Source organism: Hyperolius riggenbachi, chromosome 1 (genome assembly GCF_040937935.1).
Source record: "Hyperolius riggenbachi isolate aHypRig1 chromosome 1, aHypRig1.pri, whole genome shotgun sequence".
Taxonomy (NCBI): domain Eukaryota; kingdom Metazoa; phylum Chordata; class Amphibia; order Anura; family Hyperoliidae; genus Hyperolius; species Hyperolius riggenbachi.
Genome location: NC_090646.1, coordinates 300,207,772 through 300,226,061, shown reverse-complemented (window position 1 = coordinate 300,226,061; position 18,290 = coordinate 300,207,772).

Here is an 18,290-nt window from a genome sequence, read left to right as displayed (position 1 = left end):
CCAGGGAGCCCCTTCAGGCAGTGAGTGAGTGCCAGGGAGCCCCTTCAGGCAGTGAGTGAGTGCCAGGGAGCCCCTTCAGGCAGTGAGTGAGTGCCAGGGAGCCCCTTCAGGCAGTGAGTGAGTGCCAGGGAGCCCCTTCAGGCAGTGAGTGAGTGACAGGGAGCCCCTTCAGGCAGTGAGTGAGTGACAGGGAGCCCCTTCAGGCAGTGAGTGAGTGCCAGGGAGCCCCTTCAGGCAGTGAGTGAGTGCCAGGGAGCCCCTTCAGGAAGTGAGTGAGTGCCAGGGAGCCCCTTCAGGCAGTGAGTGAGTGCCAGGGAGCCCCTTTAGGAAGTGAGTGAGTGACAGGGAGGCCCTTCAGGGAGTGAGTGAGTGCCAGGGAGCCCCTTTAGGGAGTGAGTGAGTGACAGGGAGGACCTTTAGGGAGTGAGTGAGTGACAGGGAGGCCCTTTAGGGAGTGAATGAGTGAGTGACAGGGAGGCCCTTTAGGGAGTGAGTGAGTGACAGGAAGGGCCTTTAGGGAGTGAGTGAGTGAGTGAGTGAGTGAGTGAGTGAGTGAGTGACAGGGAGGCCCTTTAGGGAGTGAGTGAGTGCCAGGGGGAGCCCCTTTAGGGAGTGAGTGAGTGCCAGGGAGCCCCTTTAGGGAGTGAGTGAGTGCCAGGGAGCCACTTTAGGGAGTGAGTGAGTGCCAGGGGGAGCCCCTTTAGGGAGTGAGTTAGTGCCAGGGAGCCCCTTTAGGGAGTGAGTGAGTGCCAGGGGGAGCCCCTTTAGGGAGTGAGTGAGTGCCAGGGGGAGCCCCTTTAGGGAGTGAGTGAGTGCCAGGGAGCCCCTTTAGGGAGTGAGTGAGTGCCAGGGAGCCCCTTTAGGGAGTGAGTGAGTGCCAGGGTGAGCCCCTTTAGAGAGTGAGTGCCAGGGGGAGCCCCTTTAGGGAGTGAGTGAGTGCCAGGGAGCCCCTTTAGGGAGTGAGTGAGTGCCAGGGGGAGCCCCTTTAGGGAGTGAGTGCCAGGGAGCCCCTTTAGGGAGCGAGTGAGTGCCAGGGGGAGCCCCTTTAGGGAGTGAGTGAGTGCCAGGGAGCCCCTTTAGGGAGTGAGTGAGTGCCAGGGGGAGCCGCTTTAGGGAGTGAGTGAGTGAGTGCCAGGGAGCCCCTTTAGGGAGTGAGTGCCAGGGAGGCTCCGCCGCTGCCGCTCCCCCCACCCCCCTTACCTTGTAGCAGACCTCAGGATCAGCGGCGACCCGACCAGTAAGAGCGGGCGCTGGACGCACCCGCTCGATATGTGGAAGTGATGTCACTTCCGCATATCAGTGCGGGCGCTGGGTCCTAGCGCCCACACGATTGGTCGCCGGCTCGCCGCCTGATCCTGAGGTCTGAGTGACGCGGCGGTGGCGGCTGGAGGGAGCCGCTGCCAGAGGGGGCCGGGCGGAGATCTGTGGCACCCCAGGATAGATTGGGGGCACGTGCCCCCCCAAAATAGGGCTAGCGACGCCCCTGATGGCACATGTGCTGAATCTGGTCGTGCAAAGATTTGTGTCAAAGTACCCAGGCTTACAGGACTTCCTGAAGCAGGCCAGGAAGTTGTGTGGGAATTTCAGGCGGTCTTACACGGCCATGGCACGCTTTGCGGACATTCAGCGTAGAAACAACTTGCCGGTGAGACGCCTGATTTGCGATAGCCTGACTCACTGGAATTCCACCCTGCTCATGTTCTCTGAACTGCTAGACCAGTAGAAAGCCATCACCCAGTACCTGTATAATTACAGTAGAAGGACACAATCTGGGAAGATGGGGATGTTGTGGCCCAACAGCTGGACGCTGATGCGAAATGCATGCAGGACCATGAAGCCGTTTGAGGAGGTGACCAACCTGGTGAATCGCGCTGAAGGTACCATCAGCGACTTGATCTCCTACGCTTACTTCCTGGAGCGTGCCGTGCGTCGAGTGGTGGATGAAGCTGTGGAGGAGCGTGAACAGGAACAGTTACGGCAGGAGTATGCAGGAGAACTGAGGCGCCAAAAGGATAAAAGGAAGTTAAATGAGCTTAAAAACCAAATTCTTGGTAAATAGAGGAGGTAGTGGTGGACTTACCTCCTCCAAGTAGACACACAACGACTGTAGTAAACACAGTCAATATATTTTATTTATTAACTCCATTTTTATTTTTGCATATTTGGAGTTCATAAATAAAATATATTGACTGTGTTTACTACAGTCGTTGTGTGTTTACTTGGAGGAGGTAAGTCCACCACTACCTCCTCTATTTACCAAGAATTAGTTTTTTAAGATCATTTAGCTTCCTCTTATCCTTTTGGCGCCTCTGTTCTCCTGCATAATATTGAGTCCACCCCCTTTTTCTCATCTACAAAGAGCGACTTTTTATTCCTGAGTGGGGTCAGGAAAATCTCCCCACCTGCCTTTACAGTGGTTGCCTAATGGTAACCTTGGTTTGTGAGTATTAATATTTACTCTATCTAGTAACCATTTACCAGTACATATTACACTATTGGGGCACTTGGTGTTCCTTGTTTTTAGTTACGGCAGGAGGACACGTGGGAGCAATTTTCATCCAAACCAGATGTTTCCTCGACACCTGCGGTAGCACAGAGGGGGGAGAAGGAGGAAGAGGAGGAGTCGTGTGGGGAAGGAGAGGAGTCAGACTCGGATGAGGATGAGAAAGGTGTTTCTGTGGAGGAGGAAGAGGCGGTGGCAGAAGAACAACCGCAGCAGCCGTCACAGGGGGCTTCTGCTGCTCCACGTTCCCATGGCATTGTTCGTGGCTGGGGGGAGGAAGAGGAGTTGCGTGACATCACTGAGGAAGAGCTAGAGGAGATGGAGAGTACATCTGGATCCAACTTTGTGCAGATGGCATGTTGTCCAGCCTGTTGAGGGACCCCCGTATCAAAAATCTCAAGGGGAATGACCTGTTCTGGGTGGCCACGCTACTAGACCCTCAGTACAGGCACAAAGTGGCAGACCTGTTATCAACACAAGGCGGAAAGGATGCAGCACTTGCAGAACAAGCTGTCAATGATGCTTTACAATGCTTTTAAAGAGAACCCGAGGTGTGTTTAAAGAATGTTATCTGCATACAGAGGCTGGATCTGCCTATACAGCCCAGCCTCTGTTGCTATCCCAAACCCCACTAAGGTCCCCCTGCACTCTGCAATCCCTCATAAATTACAGCCATGCTGTGAGGCTGTGTTTACATCTGTAGTGTCAGACTCAGCTGCTCCCCCGCCTCCTGCATAGCTCCGGTCCCTGCCTCCGTCCCTTCCCTCCAATCAGCGGGGAGGGAAGGGATACAGGCGGGGACTGGAGTTCTGCAGGAGGCGGGGAGAGCAGCAGACTGACACTATAGAGATAAACACAGCCAGCTCTGACAAGCTGTTTGTCAGCAGCGTGGCTGTGATTTATGAGGGATTGCAGAGTGCAGGGGGACCTTAGGGGGGTTTGGGATAGCAACAGAGGCTGGGCTGTATAGGCAGATCCAGCCTCTGTATGCAGATAATATTCTTCAAACCCACCTCGGGTTCTCTTTAAGGGTGATGTGACAGGACAACGCAATAAAGGTACCACTGGCAGTAATCCTCCTCCTCCCAAGTCCACGCAGGCAAGGACAGGACGCTCCAGCGATCTCGGGGTGATGTCGGATATGCGGACATTCTTTAGTCCAACGCCTCGCCGTAGCCCTTCCGGATCTACCCTCCACCAAAGCCTGGACCGGCAGGTAGCCGGCTACCTGGCCTTAAGTGTGGATGTAGACACTGCGAGCAGCGACGATGAACCCTTGGTCTACTGGGTGCACAGGCTTGACCTGTGGCCAGAGCTGTCCCAATTTGCAATCCTACTTCTCTCTTGCCCTGCCGCAAGCGTCCTGTCAGAAAGGACCTTCAGTGCAGCTGGAGAGATTGTCACTGAGAAGAGAAGTCGCTTAACCACCCTGGCGTTCAGTTTCCCCAGGATTTCCGTGCAAAAAGTGTTTCAATTAATTTCCAATAATTTGCAACCATTTTTTTTTGCAACCAATTTTTTTTTAATATTAAATTTAATACAGATTATTGTATTGAATTCAATTTAAAAAAAAAAAGTGTTTTCTGCAAGATGTTGATGACGCTGTGTGACCCTGGTGTCATCAACGCCGATCAACGGGGGACATGTGATCGCTGAGGAAGAAGCAAAATCCGCCAAGGGACATGGAAGAAGACACTGGGGAAGCTATCAGAGGTACGCGACGAGGGATCAGCATGCCAATGGTGAGTATAAGACCCAGATGTATAGGTAGAAGATGTGCAGCCAGGTATAGTTAGCCAGATGTGCAGCCAGGTATAGTTAGCCAAGTATAGTTAGCCAGGTATATAGTGAGCCAGGTGTTTAGCCAGGTATATAGCGAGCCAGATGTTTAGCCAGGTATATAGTGAGCCAGGTGTTTAGCCAGGTATATAGTGAGCCAGGTGTTTAGCCAGATTTATAGGTAGCCAGATGTCCCCCTCCCGATCCTCCCCCCCCCCCAGCACGCTGTGGGTAGCGATCTGTGCTACCCACAGCGTGCAGAACAAGCATCCAGCCACCCTAGGGAATCCCTGGGCAGCCAGCAGGGCAGAGAATGTGCGGGGGATCCCCCTTGTATGTGGAGGCTGTGCTGGCGGGGGATCCCCCTCTGTGCGGGCGGGGGGAACCCCTTTATATGGTGGCTGTTGCGGGCAGGGGATCCCCCTCTGTGCGGGCGGGGGGATCCCCCTTCTATTGTGGCTTTTGCGGGCGGGGGGATCCCCCTCTGTGCGGGTGGGGGGATCCCCCTTGGTGACGTCACCAAGTCTCGTAATGTAACTGTACAGAGAACGAGACTTCGGAGATGGAGGAGGAAGTGCTGCTGCCGTCGCTGGAGAAAGCCCTCGGTGAGTAAATCTATTTACTCAATGGGCTTAGAGAGAGGGGGGGGGGAGGAGATCGGGAGAGGGGACATCGGGAGGGAGGGGGAGGAGGGGGATAGGCCGCCCGCAACAGCCACAATAGAAGGGGGATCCCCCCACCTGCACAGAGGGGGATCCCCCCGCCCGCAACAGCCACAATAGAAGGGGGATCCCCACGCCCGCACAGAGGGGGATCCCCCGCCCGCAACAGCCACCATATAAAGGGGTTCCCCCCACCCGCACAGAGGGGGATCCCCCGCCAGCACAGCCTCCACATACAAGGGGGATCCCCCGCACATTCTCTGCCCCGCTGGCTGCCCAGGGATTCCCAGGGTGGCTGGATGCTTGTTCTGCACGCTGTGGGTAGCACAGATCGCTACCCACAGCGTGCAGTCAGGCATCCAGCCATCCTGGGGAATCCCTCTGATAAGAAAAAAATGCAGCCGGCGGGGCAGAGAAACAGGAAATCTCCCTGTCGGCATGGACGAGCTCAGCTCGTCATTCACGTTTTTAGCAAGTTTTTGCTGGACGAACTCAGCTCGTCCATACCGCCAGGGAGGCTACGTAACAACAGTGTTCAGTACCTGACCTTTATCAAAATGAATGAGGTATGGATCCCGGAGGGCTACTGCACGACCGAAGACTAAGTCAGTCCCCACACACAGCATCTCTGCCTGCAGGCCGCTTGACTGCCTTCTCCGCCACCACCAACAGGGTCCGGGACTCTAGGCAGATTCCATAATTTTTAAGGCCGCTGCTAGCAGCGGCCGCTATACTAATTTTTCTGCTGCGTGTACATGCCCGCCTAATTTTTCTGGCTGCACTGCGGGCGGCTGCAACAAAAAAAAGGCATGTACATGTGCCCATCCCCCTTCATGATCATTACCTTGCCGCGGTGAAGGGGCTTGCGTATCACAATGAAGCAATGACCGCCGGCTATATGAGTGTCTCGGGTGGGGGTGGCACACCAAAGATAATAAGGTCGTTGTTTCATTCTGGTCAGACCAAATTTGATCAGCTGGACAGTCACTGTTCTGTCATTCAGCTACATCAGCAGGGCGACCATATGGGCTGTAAAGCCACTGTCACCTGCACTCTCGTCATGGTGCGCACCAGTCCAGCACGGCCGTCACTACACAAACGGCTGTTTGCAGTCACTGCATACCTTTCACTGCACCTGTGACTGCACATTGTATTATACCTGGCAGTCAGTGCATATAACTTGCACTTGAATGGATGGCAGACTTGCCCTCCATAATTGATTCCCGTTAAAGGATTTAAAGTTGATTCATTACAATTAGGGCCTCAAAAGTCCTCCTGAGTCCTGTATTGTTATTTTTGGTCACTACCTCGGGGCGGGCATGCCTTCCTGCTGCCCTCCTTGTCTGGATGTGTGGTGGTAGCCGTTTCTTAGGCTCCAACTCCGGAACGCAATAGAAACCGGATTCCCCGGCCATTACCCGTGGTCAGTCACCATGGTACTGAGGCTATAGTACCATTTACAGTTTCACACAATCAGGGCTGGATTTCTACATTTTACCACCCAAGGCCCACTGTCACCAGCCGCCCCCCTGACAACGTATATACATAAAATAGCGCTGCAAAAAAATGGCACAGGGTGATGCTGATAATGACATCTTGCTACTAAGTTTTAAATAACCTTAGTAACAAGATGTCATCGTGGCCATCTGCATATATTACCTGGTCCCAGTGATCACATCCCCTCCTCCATTTCCTGGTTAGTTTGCAGTAGTCCTTCAGCCGGCCAATCACCATGCAGGGACTGACATCACATGGTGATTGGCTGGCTGCAGAACTACTGCAAACTAACTAGGACATGAAGGAGACACGATGGCTCAGGACCAGGTAATGTATGCCTTCACCCCTGCCTACTCTCACATGAACCCTCCACCTACCTCTCCCTAACCCCAAGACCCCCAGGTGCCTAAACGTAGCCACTCCACCCCGGCTGCCTATCCCCCCGCCTAAGTTTACCTACTCCCCGTTTACCATAGGTGGCAATAGTCAAAGCCGCAATTAGCCATAATTGAACCTCCTTGCTAATCGTGGCCTTTACTATTTAGTATGGCGGTGCCATTTTTATAGGCCCCCTCCCATCAGTCTAGGTAGCTTTCTCACCAATCCCCCTTCCCTTCAAGAGAAGCTGAGACGAGAAGCGTCTTAGGATCCATACTTGCCGGAGGCTAAGCAGCTGATCTGTCCCTTGCCGCAACTCCAGGGTCCCCTCCGTTGCAGATGCCCAGGGCCGGTTTAAGCAACAATGGGGCCCCAGGGCAAAATAAACCTGGGGGGCCCCCCCAACATATACCCCGGAACAAAAATCGGCATTAGGGGACCTTTTTTGCAGCTGGAATAGTCAGGGTGTGAAGTCCCAATCGGTCGGAGCTCCACATTCTGGCTATCCCAGCCTGCATGGGGGACAAGGGGTTAAAAAGTTTCAGGAGGGGGGACCCCACATAATTTTTTTTTTAATTCCCACACTCTAAACATAAAAAAAAATGGGAAAATAGGAAAAAATGCCAGGGATCTTCATACAGCCATATTGCGGCTGTATAGCGATCCCTGGCCAAAGCGCTGCGGCTGTGTATTGACCCCCTGGAAACCCCGTCAGGAAATTTATTGCGCTTTCATTTGATGCATGTAAAATTACACTACCGTTAGGTTTGCTACTAAAAGTGACATTTACCGCATTTAAAAGTATACTTTTTTCCTTCTAAACTTTAAAATCGATTTTCTCAAAAACTATAAGGTCTTTTTGAATAATTGTTTTTTCCTCTTATTCCTAATGATCTTCTTAACATATCCTGCAAATTTAGGGTTTCTAGCATTTAAGGTGGATTTGCTATTAACCATTAAAGTCGGCAGGTTTTTAAATGTATATTTTTTTTTCCTTTGAAACTTTAAAATCGATTTTCTCAAAAACTATAAGGCCGATTTGAAATTTTTTTTTTCCTCTTGTAGCCACTGGGGGCCCCTACAAGCTCTGGGGCCCTGGGGCAGCTGCCTCTTTTGCCTTAATGATAGCGCCGGTCCTGCAGATGCCGACCTCTTTTGCACAATCATGCAGGCACAGAAGATGCCGACCTGGCGACAGAGGGGACCCCGGAGCTGCAGCAAAGGACAGATTGGCTGCCAGGGGTTGAAGGCAGCCCCAGGCAAGTAGATCTTTTTTTTTCCCTTCGATGTTTCCTTTGAGCCCCCTTGAGGCTGCTCATCCCTCGCCGTCTCCTCGGGTGGCTCCAGTCACCCGCAATAGTTCCTGAAAGCCTGGCCAAGTTGCGCTTTGTCGCACATGTGCAGCCCAGCCAGGAGCGCTACCCTGTCACACTCCCCACCCTCGAAGTGTTCAGCGCCATGCGTGACAAATCGCAACTCAGCTAGGCTTTCGAGCACTATTGCGGATGGCTGGAGTCACCTGAGGAGATGGTGAGGAATGAGCAGCCTCAAGGGGGCTTAAGGAAGCCCCAGGTAAGCTTCTGTCTCAGGTACACTCTCAGTATAGGTAGCCATCACCCCCCCTCCCTTCAGTATAAGTAGCCATCTTCCCCATCCCTCAGTGTAGGTAGCCACCCATCCTTCAGTATAGCTAGCTCTCCCCCATCCCCCTTCAGTACAGATAGCTTTCTCTCCCTTCTCCCCTTTTTTCAGTATAGGTAGCCGTCTCCTCCACTCACACAGCAACCTCCCTTTAGTATAGGTAGCGCTCTCTCCCATCCCCCCTCCCTTCAGTATAGCTTGCTGTCTCCACCACCATCCCACCTCCCTTCAGTGTAGTAGTTGTCTCCCCCCTCCCTAAAGTATAGCTAGCTGTTTCCTACACATTAATCTTAAAACGCAGGCAGTACTTGACTTACAGCAGCCTGCTGAAGTATTTTCTCCCTTCGGAATCCATCACAGCAGACAGGGAGGGAGGTTCCGATCTGCTCAGCGTCTGCACACTTGGGGTTCTGATACATCCATCAGCCCCAGCGGCACCGCGAGATCTACCATCCACTACACACTTCTGGCTGGGCTCAGCCAGGCTGATGTCACTTACTTGACAAAGCGACCAGCCAGGTGAGTGATGGGCCCGCTGCGAGCTGGTGTACTGCATGGGTGGGTCTCGGGAGAGAGAGTCTGCCTTCTGGCTGCTGCCGTCTCTCTCTCTCTCTCTCTCTCTGCAACATTGATACTTCTAGTAGCCGTGGCCGCCCCTTGCTAGCTGTTCACACAGTACAGAGCAAAGCAGGGCGGGCGGCTGCGGACTTGCACAGTAGCTGACACTGATAGTTATGGCGGCGGGTGACCGACATAGCGTCACCCGCCCCATGTATTTTAGCTAAATCTGCCGCCCTAGTCCTGTGCCTCGGAGGCCTTTCCACAAATCCGGCCCTGCACACAATTGAAAAAAATGGCAAACTTGCCCTCCATAAAATTACAAAGCAATAAATTAAAATAAAATCATTATTGGTAACAAAGCGTATAGGCCTATGACAGCAGCCTGGCTAATAACGTGTGCAAGATGCTTTGTAATGCATCCTATCACTATATGCACTTATAGCACTGCACTTTGTTCCCTTGAGAAAGCTTCCAGTAGGAAGTGAAACATGTTGGGTTGTTTATGTATGGTGGGGGGTTTTGTTTAGGCAGTAAAAGCGACCATTATAGGTTGAAGTAGGAGGGGTATCCATTCCCTTTGTACACACACTACTATATCAACTTACCGTATGTTTAAAGTAACTATTGTGACAGCATGCCCTAGTCAATTTTAATGTTAAAATAAACGTTACGTTTTATCCCCTGGTGAGGGAAATTTTGTTAAATAGTACACAGGTAACTAATAAATCCCTAGTGTACTACACAATAATAACTAAGTTGTGTGCAATACAGTGGGTGACAATTACAGTCGGTCACACACGGTCAGACGCAATCAATCAATCGGGTCGGGCAGATGCCTGTCTGTCACAAATCACAACAGATGCTGGCCTGTACACAGTCAGTAACTAACTATTAACTAACACAGTACTGAAGCTATAAACTAACAGACTACAGCAGTACAAATTAACTAAACTAGTACTAGTACTGTCAGTGGCGTAGCTAAGGAGCTGTGGGCCCCGGTGCAAGTTTTACATGGGGCCCCCCAAGCACTCTATACATAACAAATGATACGGCGTACCAAAACCTGCCAATGGCAACTACAGTGTCAGAGGTGCAAGAAGGGAATGGGGAACAGTGTGTTAATGATTACAAGTATTTAGAGCATCTATAGAAGTGATTATTACCAGCACAGGACCAATAGAGAGCTAATATTGTGCTTGAAGGAGAGCCCAATGGGGCCCCTCTGGCCCAAGGGCCCCGATGCGGTCGCTACCTCTGCACCCCCTATTGCTACGCCCCTGAGTACTGTACACAACTAACTATAATCCCTAACCTACCTAAGCTAGTAGTAGGCTAAGGCTGCCGTAGGCTAGCAGGCCTAGCCTGCACACAGACTAACACTAGCCTAGCACAGTACACTATACACTAGCTGACTACAAACAATCAAAATACTATCTATCTATAAATGAGTATACTAGATGTGTTTGGGAGGTGATTAGGAAGCAAAACGCTGGGTTTAGCACAAGAAAAATGCACTTGCTCAGACGCAGCAGCACTGGAGATACTCTTAGTACTACACAAGTCACACAGCCAGTACGTGGCTCCGCAAGATGGCTGCCGCCTTATATAGAGGAGGGGAGGGCCAGGCTCCCCTCCTCTGATTGGTTGCTAGCGTTGCCAGGGCCTCGGCTGGAGGACTTCTGATTGGCTCACGTCACCCGCCCACGTCACTCACGAATCCCAGAGCCGAACCCACCGCGTCATCCGTCCGAATTCGAGTGCGCATATTCGGGAACCTTCGCATTCGGATTCGGCATGAAAACTTCGGGTTCAGCTTCGACTTCGGCAACGCGGAAAATCTACCCGAATTTTCGGGTAGATTCGCATTCGGGAGTCCTGGAGAGCAACCCTTTCAGTCAGAGCACCTGATCTGCATGCTTGTTGAGGGGCTGTGGCCAAAAGTATTAGAGACACAGGATCAGCAGGAAGTTACAGCACCTCATATGTCTGAATTAGGCGACACTATGGACGTAAGGTGTGAGGAGGAGGATGATGAAGTACCTGCTGTTGGTGCAGTTTATGAGGTGTCTGAGGCAAGCGAAGCTGGGGAGGATGATTATGATGATTATGATGATACGGATGTCACGTGGGATCCTAATAGACAAGGTGACCAAGGGGACAGTACAGAGGGGGAGTCAGAGAGGAGTAGGAGGAGACAAGTTCCTGAAAGAATCAGGGGGAGCTCGTCGTCAGAGACAGCTGGTGGCAGTGTCTGACGCCATGTATCGCCACCTATGGACAGCCAGCCAACATGCCCTTCAACGTCAGCTGCTGATGCCACCATAGTGTCATCACCCCAGGGGGGCTCAGCGGTTTGGAATTTTTTGTGTGTGTCTGCCTTAGATCAGAGCAATGCCATCTGTTCTCTCTGCTGCCAAAAATTGAGCCATGGAAAGGCCAACAGCCGCGTAGGGACAACTGCCTTACGAAGGCACATGGAGCAAAGGCACAAACTGCAATGGGAAGACCACCTGAGGAAAAGCAGCACACAAAAGCAAAGCCACCCTCCTTCTCCTCTTCATCCTTCAGGTGCATCATCTTCAGCCGCTTTCTCCCTTGCACCTTCACAATCACAGGCACCCTCCTCCACTCCACCTCTGACCTTGAGCGGTTCCTGCTCCTCTGCCCACAGAAGCAGCCAGGTGTCCGTGAGGGAAATCTTTAAGCGAAAGAAGCCGATGTCTGCCAGTCACCCCCTTGCCCGGCGTCTGACAGCTGGCTTGGCGGAACTGTTACCATACCAGCTGGTGGACTTCTGAATATTTGTGGCCATTGGGACACCACAGTGGAAGATACCAGGCCGCAATTATGTCTCCAAAAAGGCGATACCCAAACTGTACCGTGAAGTTGAAAGGCAAGTGTTGTCATCTCTGGCACACAGCATTGGGTCAAGGGTCCATTTGACCACGGATGCCTGGTATGCCAAACACGGTCAGGGCAGGTACATTACTTACACAGCCCATCGGGTCAACCTGGTGACTGCTGGCAAGCAGGGAGTACGTGGCTGTGCAGCGGACCTAGTTGTGACACCTCCACTGCTTGCAGACAGGCCTGCTGCCACCTTCTCTCCTCCTGCTACATCCTCTTTGCCATCTTCTTCCTCCTCCTCCTTGGCTAAGTGCCAGTTCAACTCTACTGGTGCTGCGATCTTCTCTCCAGCTACACAGCCCCAGCTCCCCGGGGACTATGCTGCATGCCAGGTACGACGGTGTCACGCCATCTTAGACATGTCTTGCCTCAAATCGGAGAGTTACACTGGACCAGCTCTCCTGGCTGCTCTGAACAAACAGGTGGATCAGTGGCTGACCCCGCACCAACTAGAAATCGGCAATGTGGTGTGTGACAACGGCAGCAATCTCATTTCGGCTTTGAGTTTGGGAAAGTTGACACATGTACCCTGCATGGCACATGTGCTGAATCTCATAAATCAGAGATTTGGGTCTAATTACCCAGGCCTACAGGACGTCCTAAAGCAGTCCAGGAAGGTGTGTGGGCATTTCAGGTGGTCTTACACGGCCATGGCATGCTTTGCCGATATTCAGCGGAGAAACAACTTGCCGGTGAGACGCTTGATTTGCGATAGCCCGACTCGCTGGAATTCAACGCTCCTGATGTTCAACCTCCTGCTACAACAGGAGAAAGCCATCAAACAGTATCTCTACAACTACAGTCAAAGGACATGCTCTGGGGAGCTGGAGATGTTCTGGCAGAAGTACTGGACACTCATGCGAAATGCCTAAAGGCTCATGGTGAGTCGCAGTGAAGGCGCCATCAGCGACTTGATCCCATATGCTTTCTTCCTGGAGCGTGCCGTGCGTAGAGTGGTGGATCAAGCTCTGGAGGAGCGTGAACTGGAACAGGAACAGGAGGAAGAGTTGTTGGATCAATTCTCAGCAGAAGCAGATGATTCCTCAACACCTGCGGCAGCACAGAGGGGGAGGAGGAGGAGGAAGAGTTGTGTGGGGAAGAGGAGTCAGATGATGAGGAAGGTGTTTTTTTATGGGAGGAGGAGGTGGAAGAACAACCGCAGCAGGTGTCGCAGGGGGCTTGTGCTGCTCAACTTTCCCGTGGTATTGTTCGTGGCTGGGGGGAGGAGGAGAACTTACCTGACATCACTGAGAAGGAGCAAGAGGAAATGGATAGTACGTCTGCATCCAACTTTGTGCAGTTGGCGGCTTTCATGCTGTCCAGCCTGTTAAGGGACCCCTGTATAAAAAAACTCAAGGGGAATGAGCTGTACTGGGTGGCCATGCTACTAGACCCTCGGTATAGGCACAAGGTGGCGGAGATGTTTCCAAATCACCAGAAGGCAGAAAGGATGCATCACTTGCAGAACAAGCTGGCAACTATGCTTTACAGTGTGTATAAGGGTGATGTCACAGCACAACGGAATAAAGGTGCCACTGCCAGTAATCCTCCTCCTCCCATGTCCACGCAGGCAAGGACAGGACGCTTTAGCGATTTCATGGTGATGTCGGACATGCGGACATTCTTTAGTCCAACATCTCGCCTTAGCCCTTCCGGATCCACCCTCCACCAACGCCTCGACTGGCAGGTAGCTGACTACCTGGCCTTAAGTGTGGATGTAGACACTGTGAGCAGCGATGAACCAATGGACTACTGGGTGCGCAGGCTTGACCTGTGGCCAGAGTTGTCACAATTTGCCATCCAACTTCTGTCTTGCCCTGCCTCAAGCGTCCTGTCAGAAAGGACCTTCAGCACAGCTGGAGGCATTGTCACTGAGAAGAGAAATCGCCTAGGTCACAAAAGTGTTCATTACCTCACCTTTATCAAAATGAATGAGGCATGGATCCCGGAGGGCCACTGCCCACCCAAAGACTAAGTCCCCACACACAGCATCTCTGCCTGCACGCCGTGTGACTGCCTGCCCCATGACTAAGTCGGTCCCCACACAGCATCTCTGCCTGCAGGCCGCTTGACTGCCTTCTCCGCCACCACCAACAGGGTCCAGGACTCCAGGCGGATTCCTGAATTTTTAAGGCTGCTGCTAGCAGCCGCTGCTATAATAATTTTTCTGGTGTGTGTACATGCATGCCTCATTTTTCTGGCTGCATTGCAGCTGCAACAACAAAACAAAAGGCATGTACATGTGTCAATTCCCCTTTGTGATCGTTACCTTGCCGCGGTGAAGGGGCATGCGTATCACAATGAAGCAATGATCGCCGGCTATATGAGTGTTTCGGGGGAGGGAGGCACATCCAAGATAATAAGGTCATTGCTTCATTGTGGACAGACCAAATTCGATTAGCTGGACAGTCACTGTTCTGTCATTGAGCTACCTCAGCCCGGCGATCATATGGGCTGGAAACCCGCCATCACCTGCACTCTCATCATGGTGCGCACCAGTCCAGCACGGCCGTCACTACACAAACAACTGTTTTCAGTCACTACATACCTTTCACTGCATCTGTGACTGCACATTGTATTATACCTGGCAGTCAGTGCATACCTTTCACTTGAATGGATGGCAGACTTGCCCTCCATAACAGATTCTCGTTAATGGATTTAAAGTTGATTAGTCTCATATACAGCAGGGCCTCGAAAGTCCTCCTGTATTGTTATTTTTCGTCACTATCTCCCTGAGTCGGGACTTGTATGCCATGCCTGCTGCCTCCCTTGGATGTGTGGTGGTAGCCGTTCCTGCTCCTTTGCCCACAGCGTGCCTGCTGCCTTCCTTGGATGTGTGGTGGTAGCTGTTTCTCAGGCTCCCACTCCGGACCGGAATCGAACCCCGATTCCCCGGCCATTACCCGTGGTCACCATGGTACTAAGAAAGTAATATGGAAACTTTTTTTATCAGTCACACAGTTGAATGAATGGCAGACTTGCCCTCCATAACAGATTCTCGTTAAAGGATTTAAAGTTGATTTGTCTTATATACAGCAGGGCCTCGAAAGTCCTCCTGTATTGTTATTTTTCGTCAAAACCTCCCTCCCTGAGTCGAGACTTGCATGCCATGCCTGCTGCCTTCCTTGGATGTGTGGTGGTAGGCGTTCCTGCTCCTTTGCCCACAGAGTGCCTGCTGCCTTCCTTGGATGTGTGGTGGTAGCCGTTTCTCAGGCTCCCACTTCGGACCGGAATGGAACCCTGATTCCCCGGCCATTACCCGTGGTCACCATGGTACTGAGAAAGTACCATCAAAAGTTTATCAGTCACACAGTTGAATGAATGGCAGACTTGCCCTCCATAACAGATTCTCGTTGAAGGTACTGAACAGCAAGCAGAACAAGTATTTAAAAAAATAGATGTAAGCTTTAACCACTTGATGACCCACCCTTTACCCCCCCTTAAGGACCAGCGCTGTTTTTAGTGATCTGTGCTGGGTGGGCTCCGCAGCCCCCAGCACAGATCAGGGTGCAGGCAGAGCGACCAGATCGCCCCCTTTTCCCCCCCCCTATGGGGATGATGTGCAGGGGGGGGTCTGATCGCTCCTGCCTGCCTGAGGTTTGCGGGGGGGGGCACCTCAAAGCCCCCCTCCGCAGCGAAATTCCCCCCTCCCTCTCCTACCTGTCATCCCCGGTGATCCGGGCTGCACAGGACGCTATCCGTCCTGTGCAGCCAGTGACAGGACGTCCCCTGTCACATGGGGGCGATCCCCGGCCGCTGATTGGGGATCGCCGATCTGCCTTACAGTGCCGTACAATGTAAACAAAGGAGACATATGTCTCCTACGTTAACATTTAGTCTGCAAGCCGCAATAAGCGGCTTGCAGGCTATTCACGGAGACCCGCTCCATGATCTGACAGGAAACGGCCTTTCCTGGTTAATTAGGGAGGCACCTGGCGACGCAGATCTTCATTCGCTGGTCCTCCAGCTACCACTTTGCCGCCGCACGGTATGAGTGTGCGGTCGGCAAGTGGTTAACAATGGTAGAGAAAGAACCATTGAAAGTTGATAAGGCAGTCAGACATTACCTGACATCACTGAGTGAGGAAGAGCAATCTCGCCATGGTGCGCAGTAGTCCAGCACGGCCGTCACTACACAAACAGCTGTTTGCGGTGCATAAACAGTGCAAAAACATAAGGTCGTTGCTTCATTGTGGTCAGACCAAATTTGATCAGCTGGACAGTCACTGTTGTTCTATTATTGAGCTACCACAGCCATGGCCAGAGTGTAGGCCGTGGCGGTTTTCCAGGCCATATGGTCGCCGGGCTGTGGTAGCTCAATAATAGAACAACAGTGACTGTCCAGCTGATCAAATTTGGTCTGACCACAATGAAGCAACGACCTTATTATCTTTTGTGTGCCACCCCCACCCAAGACACTCAAATAGCCGGCGGTCATTGCTTCATTGTGATACGCAAGCCCTTTCACCGCGGCAAGGTAATGATCACGAAGGGGGATGGGCACATGTACATGCCTTTTGTTTTTTTTGTTGCAGCCGCCCGCAGTGCAGCCAGAAAAATTAGGCAGGCATGTACACGCAGCAGAAAAATTAGCATAGCGGCCGCTGCTAGCAGCGGCCTTAAAAATTATGGAATCCGCCTAGAGTCCTGGACCCTGTTGGTGGTGGCAGAGAAGGCAAGTGGCCTGCAGGCAGAGATGCTGTGTGTGGGGACTGACTTAGTCTTCGGGATCCATGCCCTCCGGGATCCATGCCTCATTCATTTTGATAAAGGTCAGGTACTGAACACTGTCTTGACTTAGGCGACTTCTCTTCTCAGTGACAATGCCTCCAGCTGCACTGAAGGTCCTTTCTGACAGGACGCTTGCGGCAGGGCAAAAGAGAAGTAGGATGGCAAATTGGGACAGCTCTGGCCACAGATCAAGCCTGCGCAACTAGTAGTTCAAGGGTTCGTCGTCGCTGCTCGCAGTGTGTACATCCACACTTAAGGCCAGGTAGTCAGCTACCTGCCGGTCCAGGCGTTGGTGGAGGGTGGATCCGGAAGGACTATGGTGAGGCGTTGGACTAAAGGATGTCCGCATATCCGAAATCACCCTGAGATCGCTGGAGCATCCTCTCCTTGCCTGTGTGGACTTGGGAGAAGGAGGATTACTGCAAGTGGTACCTTGATTGCGTTGTGTTGTCACATCACCATTAAACGCATTGTAAAGCATCATTGCCAGCTTGTTCTGCAAGTGATGCATCCTTTCCGCTTTCTATTGAGTTGGTAACAGTTCTGCCACTTTGTGCCTGTACCGAGGGTCTAGTAGCGTGGCCACCCAGTACAGCTCATTCCCCTTGAGTTTTTTGATACGGGGGTCCCTCAACAGGCTGAACAACATGAAAGAGGCCATCTGCACAAAGCTGGATGCAGACGTACTCTCCATCTCCTCTTGCTCTTCCTCAGTGATGGCACACAACTCCTCTTCCTCCCCCCCGCCACGAACAATACCACGGGAACGTGGAGCAGCAGAAGCCCCCTGTGACGGCTGCTGCGGTTGTTCGTCTTCCGCTGCCTCTTCCTCCTCCACAGAAACACCTTCCTCATCATCATCATCCGAGTCTGACTCCTCTCCTTCCCCACACGACTCCTCTTCTTCCTCCTCCTCCCCCCACTGTGCTGCCGCAGGCATTGAGGAAACATCTGGTTCGGATGAAAATTGCTCCCACGACTACTCCTGCCGTAACTGTTCTCGTTCACGCTCCTCCACAGCTTTATCCACCACTCTACGCACGGCACGCTCCAGGAAGTAAGCGTAGGGGATCAAGTCGCTGATGGTGCCCTCAGCGCGACTCACCAGTTTGGTCACCCCCTCAAAGGGCTGCATGATCCTGCAAGCATTTGCATCAGTGTCAAGCTGTTGGGCCACAACATCCCCATCTTCCCAGATTGTGTCCTTCTACTGTAATTATACAGGTACTGGGTGACGGCTTTCTCCTGGACTAGCAGGGGAGAGAACATGAGCAGGGTGGAATTCCAGCGAGTCGGGCTATCACAAATGAGGCGTCTCACCGGCAAGTTGTTTCTACGCTGAATGTTCGCAAAGCGTGCCATGGCCGTGTAAGACCGCCTGAAATGCCCACACAACTTCCTGGCCTGCTTCCGGACGTCCTCTAAACCTGGGTACTTGGACACAAATCTTTGCACGACCAGATTCAGCACATGTGCCATGCAGGGTACATGTGTCAGCTTTCCCAAATTCAATACAGAAATGAGATTGCTGCCGCTGTCACACACCGCATTGCCAATCTCCAGCTGGTGCGGGGTCAGCCATTGCTCCACCTGTTTGTTAAGAGCAGCCAGGAGAGCTGCTCTAGTGTGAC